This window comes from Elephantulus edwardii, unplaced genomic scaffold (assembly GCF_000299155.1).
Source record: "Elephantulus edwardii isolate Elephantulus edwardi_28Jun2011 unplaced genomic scaffold, EleEdw1.0 scaffold00016, whole genome shotgun sequence".
NCBI lineage: Eukaryota > Metazoa > Chordata > Mammalia > Macroscelidea > Macroscelididae > Elephantulus > Elephantulus edwardii.
This window is the reverse complement of record NW_006399766.1, coordinates 26,175,086-26,190,874: the sequence shown is the minus strand read 5'-3', so window position 1 is coordinate 26,190,874 and position 15,789 is coordinate 26,175,086.

Here is a 15,789-nt window from a genome sequence, read left to right as displayed (position 1 = left end):
GGAAGGAAGGAAGGAAGGAAGGAAGGAAGGAAGGAAGGAAAAGGAAGAAAAAAGAAAGAAGGGGTAATTTGTCCAAGGTCACAGAATATGCTGTAGCCAATCTGGTCTAGGATCTTACTCTCCTGACTCATTGCTCTATTTGGAAGTTCTAAAGGGAGGATGACGATCTGTGGGTGGGATTTCAGGGAGATATTCCAAAGCAGCATAAGGACATTTTCCATGAAATCTTAGAGCAGGCCTTAATTGGAACGACGTAGATAAGAAGTATAGAGTTATTAATCCATGGCACTGTCCGAGAGGGACTGCTTCTGGGAAGGAGGATAGGTTCTTCCAGAAAGTGTCTTTTCAGAACTGGATGAGAAGCCGTGTTTTTAGAGGACGCTTTTTTCTTATCTGAAGTCCCAGGTCCTAGAATTCTGGTCCTTCAGTGGCTGACCAATCGCAGATGAATTCTCAATAGTTGATGTCTCATAAGGGAATAATCGACAATTTCAGCCTGAAAGAGTACCAGTCATCCATCATGCGAGAGGAGACGTGCGGCTTTCTCCCACATTTTAGCATGTTCACGTTTGGTATGCCAAAACCAATAGATACTTAAGCTTGAAGCTTTTTCAAAGGAAACAACCCAAGTCACACCCCCTTCCCTGTACATTTCACTGAAGATGGCACTGTAGTAACAATCTCCTACTGCAAGTGATAAGCGTCGCTTGTATTTATTATTTGAATCATAAATCTAAATTGGGAAGTCACTTCCTGTGTTTGGCAAATGGAACATGAAGGTTAGTTTATTGTAATGTTATCTTCTCTAATGGGACTTGGTTCTCTGTTGTTTTGGGGTTTTTTTTTGTTACTATTTTTATTATATACCCTTTCCATTAGATAAATTAAAATGTATCCCAAAGAATTTCATTCAGGCTACAGCTCAACAAATTCTGTTAAGGACACTATGAATTATCTGAACTAGGGAAAAAAAGATATTCTCAAAAACATTTATTTAAGTTCCATAGGAACTCTTAAAAACAAGAGAAAGGGAAGATACCTCCACAAAGTTACTTCTGTGGATTCGCCAGACCCTTTAATCAAAGTGTATTTCTTTAGGTACTAGTAAGTCCTTCAAGATGAGAGGTTTTATACTCAGAAAGCATACTTCACATCTAAAAAAGTCACATTGTTAAAGTCATAAATAACCTCTTCCTAATTGATTATCTGTCTAAGTAGAAAAGAAGAAGAATAAATATAGTGGAGTTTGATTTGTTGCTGATGTGACAGGAACCTCCACCTTCTGGGCCCCTTTTTTTTCACCTCACATGCCCACTGATGCCCACACTTTGTCCTGTCTGTGGCCTGTACTGTCCCATCGCACCTCACTCAGTTATCCTCGCAACAGAAACTATTCCTGTGTAGTGTTTTGTTTGCCTTCTGAGTAACATTACAGTACCAGATTAACTGTGTCAGTCCATCTTGTTGAGACTCTTTCTTTGGCTGAGCCCTCCACTTTCCAGGCATGATGCCCTTCTCCAGGGTCTGGTCCCTCCTAAAAACATGCCCAAAATATGTGAGATAAGTTTTGCTAGCCTCTCTTTTAAGGAGCATTCCAAATGCATTTTCAACAGAAGTTTATGTCTTCTTTTAGCACTCTATGGTACATTCAGCATTCTTTCCCAATACCACAATTCGAAGGCACCCATTCTTTGATTGACGCAGCTGACACAGTGGGCAGAGCTGGTGAGGGGGCACATGATAGGGCAGAGCTTAGTTGTGCACTGACTCAATGGCGCCAAACAACATTACCAGGTGAGCGGACTGTGAATTCACACACACGTGAGGACGTAAATGCTCTCGAAATTTCTCACTTTTTCAAGACAGGAAATCCACAGGGTACAGGAGTGGAACACATGGTAGCATTCCAGGCCTGTGATGGACGAGGACCAGGTGACCCTCCTATTAGCCTTCAGTCATGGCATTAGTAAAGCTCAGTCAGGTTGGGAGACTCAGTGAGACCTATATACTCTGACGTTCCATGTTGGCGCCATTTGTGGCTTCCTTTCGTTGATCTTTCATATAGAAGTGAGGGGAAAACAAAGTCAGGTAAACCTTCCCTGTGAAAGTAAAGCCCTAAAGAACAAGTTCTAATTAGTTGTTGGAGAGAGTTTGGAGGAGAGGATTTGAAACTGAGCAACTCCAGGAACTAAAATCTCATGTAGGAGAATTGAGCTCTTTGTTGTGTGGCTGGTGGGGTAGACACGGTGTCGACCAAACTTCCTCTGAAAAGGGTCAGCTCATAAGGATTTGTGGCTTCGTAGCCCTGAAGGGGTCTGTGTAACTTCTTCAACAAGCAGGTGTGCTTTCTATCCCATAAAACTCTATGGGTAGTAGTCCTTGTTGTCAGTCAGTTCTGACGCATGTTGAATCCTTCCACCAGACTCACCTGAGATTCTTAATTGTGGATTTCCAGGCCTCTTCCCAGATTTACTGAATCTGAATCTCTGAGAGCATGGCTCAGGAATAGACTCCTTTTTTCTTTTTGTTTTTTCTTAGTGTTTCCCAATTGACTTCTAATAAATTATTAGAGTCACTGCTTTTGAGGTTACCGGGAACAGAAGGTGTCTGCAAGAGCAAAATCATGACCAGACAGGTAAAGGAAAAGCCAAGAGTCTGGGGAGGTCCAGGGAGCAAGAGAAAGGGGAATTCCAAGTTTGTGGTGCTCCTGGTCCGAGCTCTGCTTGGATCGCATCCGAGCCAGATGTCTGAACTCACCAAGAAAGAAACTCACAGGGGCATCTGAAGGAAGGGAGGTTCTGAAAACTGAGACTCAGAACCACAATGCTGGGCAAAGTAGAAGCCAGACAGTGATGCAAGGAGGACATCAGGATTCCAGAGGGCAGACGAGGGGGCAAACAAAGCCAGCAGCAAGATCCTATCGGGACCAGGAAATCACAGCGGGCACCCAAAGTCATGAGCGGGAAGTAGCAGGGGTGGACTGGCTTCCGTCCCTGGTTAGGCAGCTTCACACCCACCTCAAGGGGTCTTCATCTTGCCGGGAATGAGGAACAGAGAGGAACCTTGGAGCTTCAGCTCTCTGTTGGGGGTTCTTGTGGGAGAGCAAATTCTGGTGGTGTGGGGTCTTCCAGGTTTGTGACTGGCGTCTGAAATCTTGGGCTGACTCGGCATTCTGAAAGACGCTGCCTGTTAGCTTGTGAGCTCAGTCCTTCTTCTGAGTGGCTAGGGTGACAGGAAGAAGCTTTGTGTGGACAACAGGTCAACACACAAGAGTACAGAATGCATAATAGACTGAGGTTGTAAATGAAACTTATGTTTTGGCATCAAAGAAGGGGGACTTGATTTTTCCAATATCCTTCATGACCTTTCAGAATCATTACTGACATGAACTCTCTTTACTTACGGTATGGTACACATAAGGTCTAGTGGGTGGGATGGAATAAAAGTTTGAGAAAAAGAATACCTTAAGATACCTGTGAATCACTGTTCCAGATGAAAGAAAATAAGAGGCTAGAAGATGAAAGGGAAAATGTACCTTAAGACAAATGATTGGATGCAGAGCGTGGGGAGAGAGAAGAATCAATGATGACCCAATGTAGCAAAGACCAGGCAATCTATAACATATTGATTACTTGAATAAAGATAGAGGATGTGAGGAGAGGAAGTTCATTCATTCAAGAAATACTCAGGATACACCATTCCTTATTCATAGATATTAACAAGACTTGGTCCACATAGATCTTCTACTCCAGTGATTATGAGACATGCAAAAATAAGTGACATATGATCTAGAAAGAGGGAGATAACAGAGGAACAATTTGAGGAGGAAATTGTCTGGACTGAAGGCCCCTGTAGAACTCAATGGCAGAGAGGATCATCGTAGATAGTGACAAAGTGACAGAGACAACCCAAGCAAAGGCCGGTACAGAGGTGGAATTGTCTAGAACACATTTAAGGTACAGTACTGGACGGATTAGTGGGAAACAGAGCTGAGCGAGTTTTGGTATTCACTGGGCTTCTTGTGATAATAAGTGACAGGAAAGCAGGCTGAACCCACTGAGTCCCAAAGAATTTTGTAGGAAATATTCTTGTTTTTTTTTAATTTTTATTAAATTTTATTAGTTTTAATGAACATTTACAGAGATTTTGGGTTCTCATTCATTCATTGTTGCACTGTTTCCTCTACCCTCCTCCCCAGTTCGTTCTTCTTCCCCCCCATGTCTGTTTTAATTGTCCAGTTGCCACAGTGCTTGTCAAAGCCAGTTCTGATTAATCTTCTTTGTCAGTGTGTCCTTTGCCATTCCCTATCACTCCTCCCTGAGAGAGACTTCACCCTGATTCATAAGGAAAAGGGGATGGCGTATTCTCTTAGCTACTTCCTGCTGAAAAGGGACGACGTGGGTTTCAGGGTGAAGATCTTCTCTCACAACTCTAGATGTTATATAACCACAAGAAGTGGGGAGGGGGGATGAATGACAAACAAGGGTGGGGAGTATATATTAGATGCCAAATAAAAGAAGGGCAGGGCCACAGGCTAAGTAACTACAGGTTTCACCAGCTCTCATCCTTCCTTCTATCTGGACAGATCCCCTCTCCAGCTACAGAATAGCTTCTGGCAGATAGTGGAGGACTTTGGGGCTGCTATCCCCAGGGCCTCATATCTATATTACTAATAGAAAATGAGGTGATCTTTCTGGTTTCAGCTTTCAAGTCTTAGGAAGTTCCCCAAGTAGACCCAGTTTGCTTTAAGTCAAGTGCATTTCCCTCGGTCAATTAATTCTGTCCTCTTGCTACTAGGATCAGTACTTGGTCCTTTCTCTACTTACACTAACCTCCTATGTGATGTCATCTGGCCCCACCAAGCAGTGACAACTCCTGATTTTATGCCTTCAGCCAGGGCATCTCTTCTGATATTTTAGCTTTATACTCACTAGTATACTCACTAGAACCAGGTAGTCCCTGGTGACCAAGAAGTTAAGCTCCTGACTACTCACTGGAAAGTTAGTGGTTCAAATCTACCCAGGGACACTTTGGAAGATAAGCCTGGCTCAGTACCAGAGCGGAGACAGCCTATGGAGAACCCTATGGAACCCTTTCATTATATACACAAGAGGTATTCTGCAGTCAGACTTGACTCAGGAACTGACAATAACAACAACACTCAACATCTCCGCTTGGAGTTAATTGGCATCTTAAACTCCACACTGAACTCGATCTTTTCTCCTTAAACCAGCTGCATCCATAGCCTGCCCTTCCCCCACTGTGTGAGTACTTGAGACTTCTATTTGCTTAGGCCAAAAATAAGTTGGTATCACTCCTGACTCATCTCTGTCAAACCAGTACATCCTGAAATACAGGTAGTACTTGTTTCACATGTATCCAGGGTCTTCCCATTTCTCACTACTCCTTGGCTGGGCCTAAAGGTCATGTCTTGCCTGGACACTGTGGTAGTCTCCTAACTCATCTCCCTGCTCCTACCCTTTCATCCTGTCGGTCTGTTCTGAACATGATAGGCAAAGGGGTCTTTTTTCAAAATCAAAATCCTCTACTGGTTCTCCTATTTTCTCTCAGGACACAAAGATTATTCTAAAGGGGTGATAGGGCCATTCACAATCTAACCTCCAGGACTTTTTTGGGTCCATAACCTGTTATCTCTGTCATTCACTCTTGTCCAGTGTGTCTACCTTCTTTTTTTTTCTTAATAATTTTATTTTAATAATTTTAATGAACATTTACAGAGATTTTGGATTTCCATTCATTCATTGTTGCACTTTTCTCCCTGTCCAGCCCTCCCCTCCCAACCCTCAGTTTGCTCCTCTCTTTGAAAAAGTAAAAGAAAAATTCTTTCTTTGGTACACAATCCCCCTGCACCCCTCCCACCACCCCAGGTACCTTCTTGATCATCTTAAAGAAGCTGTTGACATCTCACCTCCTAGTCATTGCACTAGCCCTATGTTCAGGATGAGACACTCTCGCCTCGAGGAACTTCATCCTTCACCTCCTTTAGGTCAGCTGGGTTTTCCTTTATTATTTTTTAACAAAATTCTGATTTGAGTGAAAGCTTACAGTCCAAGTTGATTTTCCATTCAACAATTCTTAGCCATTTTGTTATGACATTAATTACAGTCCCCCCAAGCATTCTTATTAACTCCTTGCATTTCCTGTCTCCATTCATTCCTCTCTCCTATCCCTCCCTACCTTCTGAGCTTTCACCCTGGCAAATGCTCCCTCTTTGCTCTTGTGTAGTTGATTGTTCTAAGGTGGAAGTTCCTCTCTATTACTAGTTACTAATCACCTTCTTTGTTGTTGGGCGCCATCAAAGTCAAGTATGACTCATAGTGACCAGAACCATCGTTCTGAATACTCTTGTGAAGTTGATTCTGAATACTGTCTTATCCCATATCATACTCACAGTCTCTGACACACTCAAACCCATTAGCACAGTTACCTTGTCAACCCACCTGGTTGAGTGTCTTCCTCTCTCTCAAGACAGCCTGTCCACCATCCCAAGCATGATGTCCTTCTCCAAGGAATAAGCTCTCCTAGCAGCATGCCCAAATATGTGAGATGAAGCTTGCCATCTTTGCCTCCAAGGAACACTTTGGTTACACCTTCTCCAGGACATATCTGTTCTTTTGACAGTCTGTGGGATATTCAGCACTCTTCTCCAACACCATAGTTGAAAGCCATCAGTTCTTTCATTCTTAGTCTTTGTCCACCTCTTCAGGTGCATAGCGAGTGACTAGAAAAACAACGACCTGAGTCAGGTACCCCTTAGTCCTGAAATGGACATCATTACTCATCAATAATTTGGAGATATTCCTGACTACTGACTTTCTGAATGCAATATGTCTCCTGATCTCCTGAGTGTTGGTACCAAGTGTACTGACTGTGAATCTAAGTAAAATTAAATCATCTGACAGTCTCAATCCTTTCTCCACCTATAATGATGTTGCTTATTGATACAGTGGTGAGGACATTTGTCTTCTTGATGTTGAAATGCAATCCATATTGAAGGCTGCGGTGTTTAACCTTCTGCACCAGCTGCTTCAAGTCCTCCTCCCTTTCAGTAAGCAAGGTTGTGTCATCTGCATAATCAAGGTTATTGATGAGTCTCCCTCAGATCCTAATGCCACATTTTTCTTCATTTTAAAACAGCAGCTCAGGAAGACAAAACAAAGTACTCTGGTGGAATGTGCAGAGACCTAGAATTGGAGAATAAAAAGGGAAGAATTTGCTCAGCATTTTTCAAGTTGGAGTAACCGAAAAACCAAATCAAGCCTCGAGTTGCAACACTGAAGGATGCTATGTACAAAATCTTGAATGACCCTGGAAGCATCAAAAGAAGAGGGGGGTGGGGTGAAAGAAAATGGAGGCAATACACAGAATCATTGTACCTAAATTAATTGGCTGACACTGAAAAAATTTAGGAAGTATCATATGAACAGGAACCAATAGCAATGAAGGAGGAAATTCAAGTTGTGCCTTTCTGTTTGTTTGTTTGTTTTGGAGGGGGGGTAACATTTTTTTAATTGAGATTTTCATGAAAGTTTACAAAGAACTTGGATTTCCATTCATTCGTTGTTGCACGTTTTCCTCCCTTTTCCTCCTCCCCCCCAGTTCACTTTTTTCTTTGGGGAAAAAGTTCTTTCATTGTTACACAGTCCCCTCCTCCCAGACCACTTTACTATGCAGCTCTTATTCTGGACTCTCGTCATGCCAATAATACCTTATCATATATTCCTTTCATACAGTTCTCTCCCTCATCAATGCCGTGTACATTATTTATTCTCTTGTTTCTTAGTTTTCCCCCAACCCTGTTGTCAGTCCTGTTTTATAAGTGGCACTAAACAGTATGTGACCTTTTGTGACTGAGATACTTCACTCAGCATAATGCCCTCCACGGTCACCCATTTTGTATAATACTTCATGAGTTCTTTGTTTTTCAGTGCTGCACAATATTCCATTGTGTGACTTTACCACAACTTCTCTATCCATTCGTTTGTTGATGGGCACTTGGGTTGTTTCCATCTCTTTGGTATTATGAACAAAGCAGCAATAAACATGGGTGTGCAAAGCTGTGCCCTTTTTACTAAAGGTATTGTTAAAAAAAAAAAATAAGACCCCAGGAAGTGATGGGATACCAATTGAAGTGTTTCAAATGGCGATGCAACCCTGGACTTGCTCACTAGTTTATGCCAGGAAATTTGGAGGACAGCCATTTGTCCGACTAACTGGAAGGGATCAATGGTTTGTAGGGTTTTTTTTAATCACCTTATAAACCTGTCTCTTGTCTGGAAGAAAATTGAGCCCCAGGGCTGTGGTAAAGGGTAACTAATAGTCATAATCTTGAGGTTTCCACTAGTCTCTATCAGATCTTTATTATTATTAAGTCTCTTTCTAGATCTCTCCTTTATTCTTAATTCAAAAGTTATCCTCTCAATGCAGGCTACGTGACTTGCTTATTTTGAATCTTAACATGACTTTGACACTTCCGATCCCCTCCTTACCCTGTTCTGCCCCACACCTCCCTCAGTGTACACTTTATTTTTTACATGTGTTATTCATCTCCCTTTTTTGAGCATACAAAGTCTGTGAGAGCACAGATTTCCATCTTTTTGTTTACATCCGAATACTGAGATTGATGGCTGACAAGAATTAAGTATTTTATAATCTTGTTGAAGGGGTGAGTGAAGCCACAAGAAATTTGTTTGGACTTTTTAGTGAAAGGATTCCTCAGGACCTTAGGGTAAGAAGACAGTAAGCACTGAGAAGGCACGTAGTGACAATCATTCCACAAGGCCTGGGGACAATGTCACTTGCTCTGTGACTCAGACTGTGAGTGGAGTTGTCCGCTTTAGGTCCATAGTTCTTCTGTTTGGTAATCCTTCTATATGAGTACAGGTTAGGTTTCATCTTAATTCCATTTTTTTATATTTTATTTCATTATTTTTGTGTGTGTACCGTCAAATTGGATCTGACTGGTACAGGAGGAGATTATCCCTCCTTAAATCCATTTTTTATTGATCTTTTTCTTTGACAGAGTTGGACTGTACCTAGGGTCCTAAAGATCTATGCTTAAGGAACACCCTCTTCCACCATTTTGTGGTCACAGAAATGGATGGCTGTGCACAAAAAAACAAACCCACCCTCCTTCCCTCTACGACTTGGCTAAGAATCACATAAGATTCCTCTATTTATGTGTGTCAAGATTAGACACAAAGCCTCCAAACAGCCGTCCTTTATCTAATCAATAACCAGTCAAACTGTCTTTACTGGCCAATCTAGAATGTCTGCCAACATCACCAAACTTTATTCAGGCTTCTCTTCTCATCCTCAGCCTGGGGCAGAACAGAATGCAGAACAGCCCCTTTTAAAGGGCCCTCCTGGGATTACATAACAATGAAAGAGTTTTTCTTTTCAAGGAGAAGAGAGATTTGAGGGGGAGGAGTGGGCTGGGAGAAAAGTGCAATGAGGAATGACTGGAGATCCTAAGTCTCTGTAAACTTTCATTAAAATTAACAACAACAACAACAACAAGTTCTCCTGAGAGGAGTCTGTGAAGGACCTCATGGTCAGCTGTCTAAATTCCCCCTTCTCCTTCCCAGCCCCTAATCTCAGTTCCTCAGGAGTGGAGTGTGTTTACTGAAAAACAAATTCAAGCCTCCAGTTGCGATACTGGGAGATGCTATGAACAAAATCTTGAATGATCCAGAAGGCAGCAAAAGAGGATGTAGGGAATACGCAGAATCACTGTACCAAAAAGAACTGGCCAACAATGAAATAGTTCAGGACAACTAACTGTATGATCAAGAGTCAATAGTAATGGCGGAAGAATTTAAAACTGCACTAAAATCACTGGTAACAAATAAGACCCCAGGAATCAATGGAATACCAATTGATGTTTTTCAAATAACAGATGCAGACCTGGATGTGCTCTGTAGTCTGTGCCAGGAAATTTGGAGGACAACTGCCTGACTGACTAACTGGAAGAGATCAATATTTATTCCCATTTCTAAGAAAGGTGATCCAACAGAGTGTGGAAATTAACAACAATATCATTAATATCACATGCAAGAAAAATACTGCTAAAGATCATTCAAAGACATCTAGAACAGTCCATAGAGAACTGCCAGAAGTTCAAGCTGGATTCAGAAGAGGTCATGGCATCAGGGATATTAGTGATGATGTCAAATGGATCCTGGCTGAGAGCAGAGAATACCAGAACAATTGTCTATTTTTGTTTTATTGACTATGTAAAGGCATTTGACTGTAGATCATAAGTTAGTCCTAACACAGAGAAGAATGGGAATCCCAGATCACTTAATTGTGATCATGAGAAACCTATACCAAGACCAAGAAGCTGTTGTCCAGACAGGAAGGGCGTGCAACATACCTATTCAGTCTGTACGTTGTGTTGTTATGTGCCATTGAGTTGCCTGCGACTCATAGTGATGCCTAATACAGTAGCTCTGATCCCTTCCCTGTCCTAAGCCAGTCTCACTGACTCCAACACACCACCTCCATTGCCTCAGTTACTATGTCAATCCTTCTCATCCTTGTTCTTCCTCTCCTACGCGGTCCACCAACCCTTGCAAGCATGATGCCCTTCTCCAAGGACTGGTCCCTTCTGGCCACATGCCCAAAGTATGTGAGACGGAGCTTCAAAACTCTTGCCTCCAATGAGAACTTGATTTCACCCTCTATAAGACAGACCACAGGTGGATGGCTCTAATCCGCAGCCCTAAGTCCTGTCTTTAATTGTTTTGGGTGAAACATTTTTCTAGGTCATATAGCCCTGGTGTGTCCACTTGCCGTACAGAGGCAACTTGTGGTCACTGTGAAGCTGAACACCGTGACACTGACGTGTCAAATGCGATAATGGTTACCCATGGGGGACAGTGGGTGGCACTCCCTGGCTAAAACAAGCTTGCAATCCACTTCTGTAAATAGCTTGCCTCCGCAAACCCTATGAACGTGGAGAAAGGATGAAAGTCATGCAACTGTCGAGGACTTTCATTCATAGGGTCGCTATGAGTTGCCTATGACTCGACGGCACTTACCACCACCACCACCACCACCAAGACAGACCTGTTCTCTTGGTGTTTCATGGTATGTTTAATACTCTAGCACCACAACTCAAATGCATTGATTCCTCTACCATCCTTTGTCATTGTCTAACTCTTAATGCATGGCAAGTAATTGTGAAGACCATGGCCTCGGTCAGGTGCACCTTACTCGCTACACTGACATCATTACTCTTTAGCACTTTGGAGATGTCCCTGACAGCAGACTTTCCCAATGCCATTCATCAGTTGATTGCCCAACTGCTGGTGTTAAGAGTATTGGTTGTAATGGGACTAACCTCAGGGTTGGGGAGAGATTGAATAAGATGTGTTCAATAATGTATACTGCACTGAAACAGAGAAGGGAGAAAACTGTGTAAAAGAGATATGTGACGAGGTATTTCTGTCATCACAGGAGTCTAGAGCGAGGGCTACACGGTGGAGGGGACCTGGGGGAGGGTTTGTAAAACAATGAAAGAATCTTTTCTTTTACTTTTCCATAATTTTTGACTCATGTACTTATAACTTGTTAGTTAAATTTGTGTCTTCTAGGTTGCAGTCCCCCCATGATACATCTTCAGGGATATGAACATGTACGGCTAAGCACAATTAATAACAGTGCATCTAAATTCCAAATAGTCTATGTGTTTCCTACTGCCAAAGGTGCCCTTTAGAGTAGTGAGAGAAGATCTTCACCCTGAAACCCACAGCGTCCCTTTTCAGCAGGAAGTAGCTAAGAGAATACACCATCCCCTTTTCCTTATGAATCAGGGTGAAGTCTCTCTCAGGGAGGAGTGATAGGGAATGGCAAAGGACACACCAACAAAGGAGATTAATCAGAACTGACTTTGACAAGCACTGTGGCAATTGGACAATTAAAATAGACATTCAGATGGCAGGGAAGAAGAACAAACTGGGGAGGAGGGTAGAGAGAATGGTGCAGCAATGAAGGAATGAAAACCCAAAATCCCTGTAAATGTTCATGAAAACTAATAAAATTTAATAAAATAAAAAAAAATTAAAAAATATTTCTGGAAAAAAAAAAGAGTATTGGTTGTGGAGCCAAGCAAGATGAAATTGTTAACAACCTCAATCTCTTTTCTGGCTACCATGGTGCTGCCAATTGGCCCAGTGGTAAGACTCTTATCTTCTTGATGCCGAGCTTCAATCCATATTGAAAACCACAGTCCTTGACATTCTGCAGCAAATGCTTTGGGTCCCCAATTTCAGCAAGCAAGGTTGTATCATCTATATAATGCAGGTTGTTGATGAGTGTTCCTCAAATCCTCATGCCATATTCTTCCTCATAAAGCCCAGGTGCCTGAATGATTTGTTCTGCATATAGATTTAACAGGTATGGAGATAGGACACATCCTGATGTACTCCTTTCCTGATTTTGAAGCATGCATTGTTTCCTTGCTCTGTCCTGAGGACTAATTCTTGGTCTAAGTATAGGTTTTACATGAACACAATCTACTGAGAAATTACTCAGGAAGCTGGACTCTATAAAGAAGAATGTGGCATTAGGATTGGAGGAAGACTCATCAATAACCTTTGTTATCCAGATGACACAACCTTGCCTACTAAAAGTGAAGAGATATGAAACATTTGCTGCAGAAGGTCAAGAACTACGGCCTTTGGTATGGATTACATCTTAACATCAGTAAAACAAAGGTCCTCACTACAGGACCAACAGTCAATCTTATGATAGATGGAGAAAAGACTGAAGTTTTCATTGATTTTTTTTTTTTAGTGTTTGGATCAACAATCAGCACCTTTGATACCAGTAGTAAAGAAATCAGGAGACATAATCCATTGGCAAGTCTACTGTCAGGAAACTCTCCAAAATACTGAAGAGCCATGATGTTGGTTTGAAGATTGAGATGCACCTGATTCAGGCCATGGTCTTCTCAATTGCCTGTTATTCATCTGAAAGCTGGGTGATGAATATGGATGGCAGAAGATTCAATGCTTTTGAATTGTGGTGTTGGAGAAGAGTGTTGAATATCCCATGGACTGCCAAAAAACATCTCTTGGGTTAAGTGTAGCAATGATGGTGAAGCTTCATCTTTCCTGCTTTGGACGTGTAGCTAGGCGAGGCTATTCCTTGGAAAGGGGCATCATGCATGGAAAGATGGAGGGTCAGCAAAGGAGAAGAAGACCTCCAGCGAGGTGGACTGACGTGGTGACTTCAGCAATGGGCTCTCGTGTGTCAGAGATGAGGAGGAAGACGGAAATAGCGCAGGGTTCAAGTCAGCTGTTCATCGGGTCACTAAGCGTCTACTTGATGGCATCTAACAACAACAACAACAACAACAACAACAACTCTAATCTCAGTTCTTTCAAGGTCTGTTTACTGCTCCTAAAAGAAGCCTGAGTAGCACAGAGCTTAAGCATGTGGCTTTTAACCAAAAGGGGAATCCCATTAGCAGCTCCCTGGGAGAAAGATGCGACCACCTGCTTTTTTTTTTTTTAATAATTTAAATGAGCATTTACAGAGATTTTGGATTTCCATTCATTCATTGATGCACTTCTCTCCCCAGATGAGGGAGAGAATAATTTAAAAGCGATGTATGATAGGGTATTATGGTTATCACAAGAGTCCACAATGAAGGTTGCATAGTGGAATATACTTGGGGCGGCGGGAGGGGTGCGGAGGGATTGTGTCCCAGGGAGGGAGTCTTTCTTTTACTTTTGAAAGAGAGGAGCGAACTGGGGGGTGGGGCGGTGGGCGGGGAGACCACCTGCTTTTGTAAAGAGCAGTTGTTATGTCCCCTTGAGTTGAGTAGGACTCCTAGAGACCCTACAAACAACAGATGTGAGCCCTGTCCTATCCTGAAGACGAAGAGCTACAGTCTTGGAATCCCTATGGTATGACGCTATCTACACTGCACTGCAGAATCACTATGAGTCAGGATCAACTTGACGGGAATACATAGCACCACGTGGGTGCTACAAATGGTCATTCAAATTGGCGCAATTGTTGTTGTTGTACCACTGTATGAACACATAGCTGACCCTCCAGTGCATTTGCAGAGGCTGTAAATCACATGGGAGGAGATTGCCCATCTTTCTCATGTGGAGGATGGTGAATTTGAACTGCTTACCTTAGTGTGGGCAGTGCAACTTCTTACCAGTTGGCCACCATAGTGGCCAAGACTACCCAGAGGTACCACTAAAGAAAAGCCTGGCTAGCTCCTGAAAAATCAGCTATTGAAAACCCTATGGAGCTCGGGTGCACTCTGACAAATACACAGGGTGAGTTGGAACTGACTCTATTCCATGGCAGTTGACTAGAAAACAAAAGCCATTTCATTGAGATGATCATTGAGATGATGGGATCTTCTGTTACAGGCGTCCCTTCTAGTCACTGTATTAATCCTTCAGAGTAAAGTCTTTCCTTACCTCCACCAGGAATTGGGTCTTGTGAGGTGGTGGTGGTTATTTGAAATACTTGATTTTGCTTTTTTAAGGATAGGGGTCGTGTATGACTCAGCTCTGAACCTCCAGTACCCAGCACCAAGTCTTCTGGGGTAGGCGTCTATAGATATGAGCTGAATGAACGCGTTGAATGAATAAATATTCCATGCCAGGTGCTGGGGGAAAGGAGAACAAGACCTATCCCCCACCTTCAAGGACGCTGTAGTTCTGGTGGTCCCCCCCCCCAGCAATGCTGCATTGTTTAGGGGGGAAAGCCCCTCAATTCCCCACCAACACTGGCATTATTTCGGGAAGAAACCCCTTTGTTTTTGAGCTATACCACAGAATTGGCCTAAATCACACAGAGGCATATCTATTCCTGGCGATTTATCCCTGATCTGAATTAGAAAGGGCCAAAGTCAAGGTATTTTCTCAATCTAGTGAGAGAGTGCATTCCCTTCTAGTTTTGCAAGGCCCTTGAGGGAGTTTGGGGTTATTGTTTTTCAAACCTTGAAAGCCAGGCGGGCGTGCATGACTCCTGCTTGTGGTGGGTGTACGCAGGCAAGCTGAAGTGCAGCTTTTGTTGCTGAGATTCGTGTTGTTTTAATTCTTTGCAGGCATCTCAGGGATGAAAGACTTGAAGACTGCAGGTTTTGGTTTTACTTTTAGGTTTTTTAACAGCTCTCAAGTGAATCCCATTCAAGGCAAAATCTCTGTCCCTCCTAGGGATTCATACGTAGGATCCTTATGTTTTCCAGCTTGCCAGGGCTCCTGGTTTCAGATAATACAGTGTCTGCATTTCTTCGTGGGCCTCCTCCATCCCCATCTTTCCTCTTTCTCTGCAAACAGGAGTCCATTTCTACTTCCATTCTCTTGTTTTGTGCACCTCTCTGCTCTCCTGTCTGAGGGAGGAACGAGAGGTTATTTTTGGCGGGGCAGGGGGGCTCGCAGCTTTTTGCAAACAGATCACATTTAGCCACTCCAAATAGGACACTGCTTGTTGGGCTTGTAAACAAGGCAGCAGAATGCTGGCTTAATCAGGTGCATTTGGGTCTCAGAAATTCCAACCCTAGCAGGGCAGATGTCAGCAACGTGAAGAGAACGTGTCCGCTCTAACTGGAGGCTGCATTGCCGTATCAGCCTCCAGTGAGACCGAAATATAGCTGGTAAAATCTAGCTGACACCTGCACTGTCTAACGTGCTGTCCCTCCCTTGGGGCCTCTGGGGGCAGAGCTGGAATCCATCTCTTTTCCTTAGAGATGGATGTAAGGAGGAAAGCCTACAGTTAAAGATTTTCTGTTGG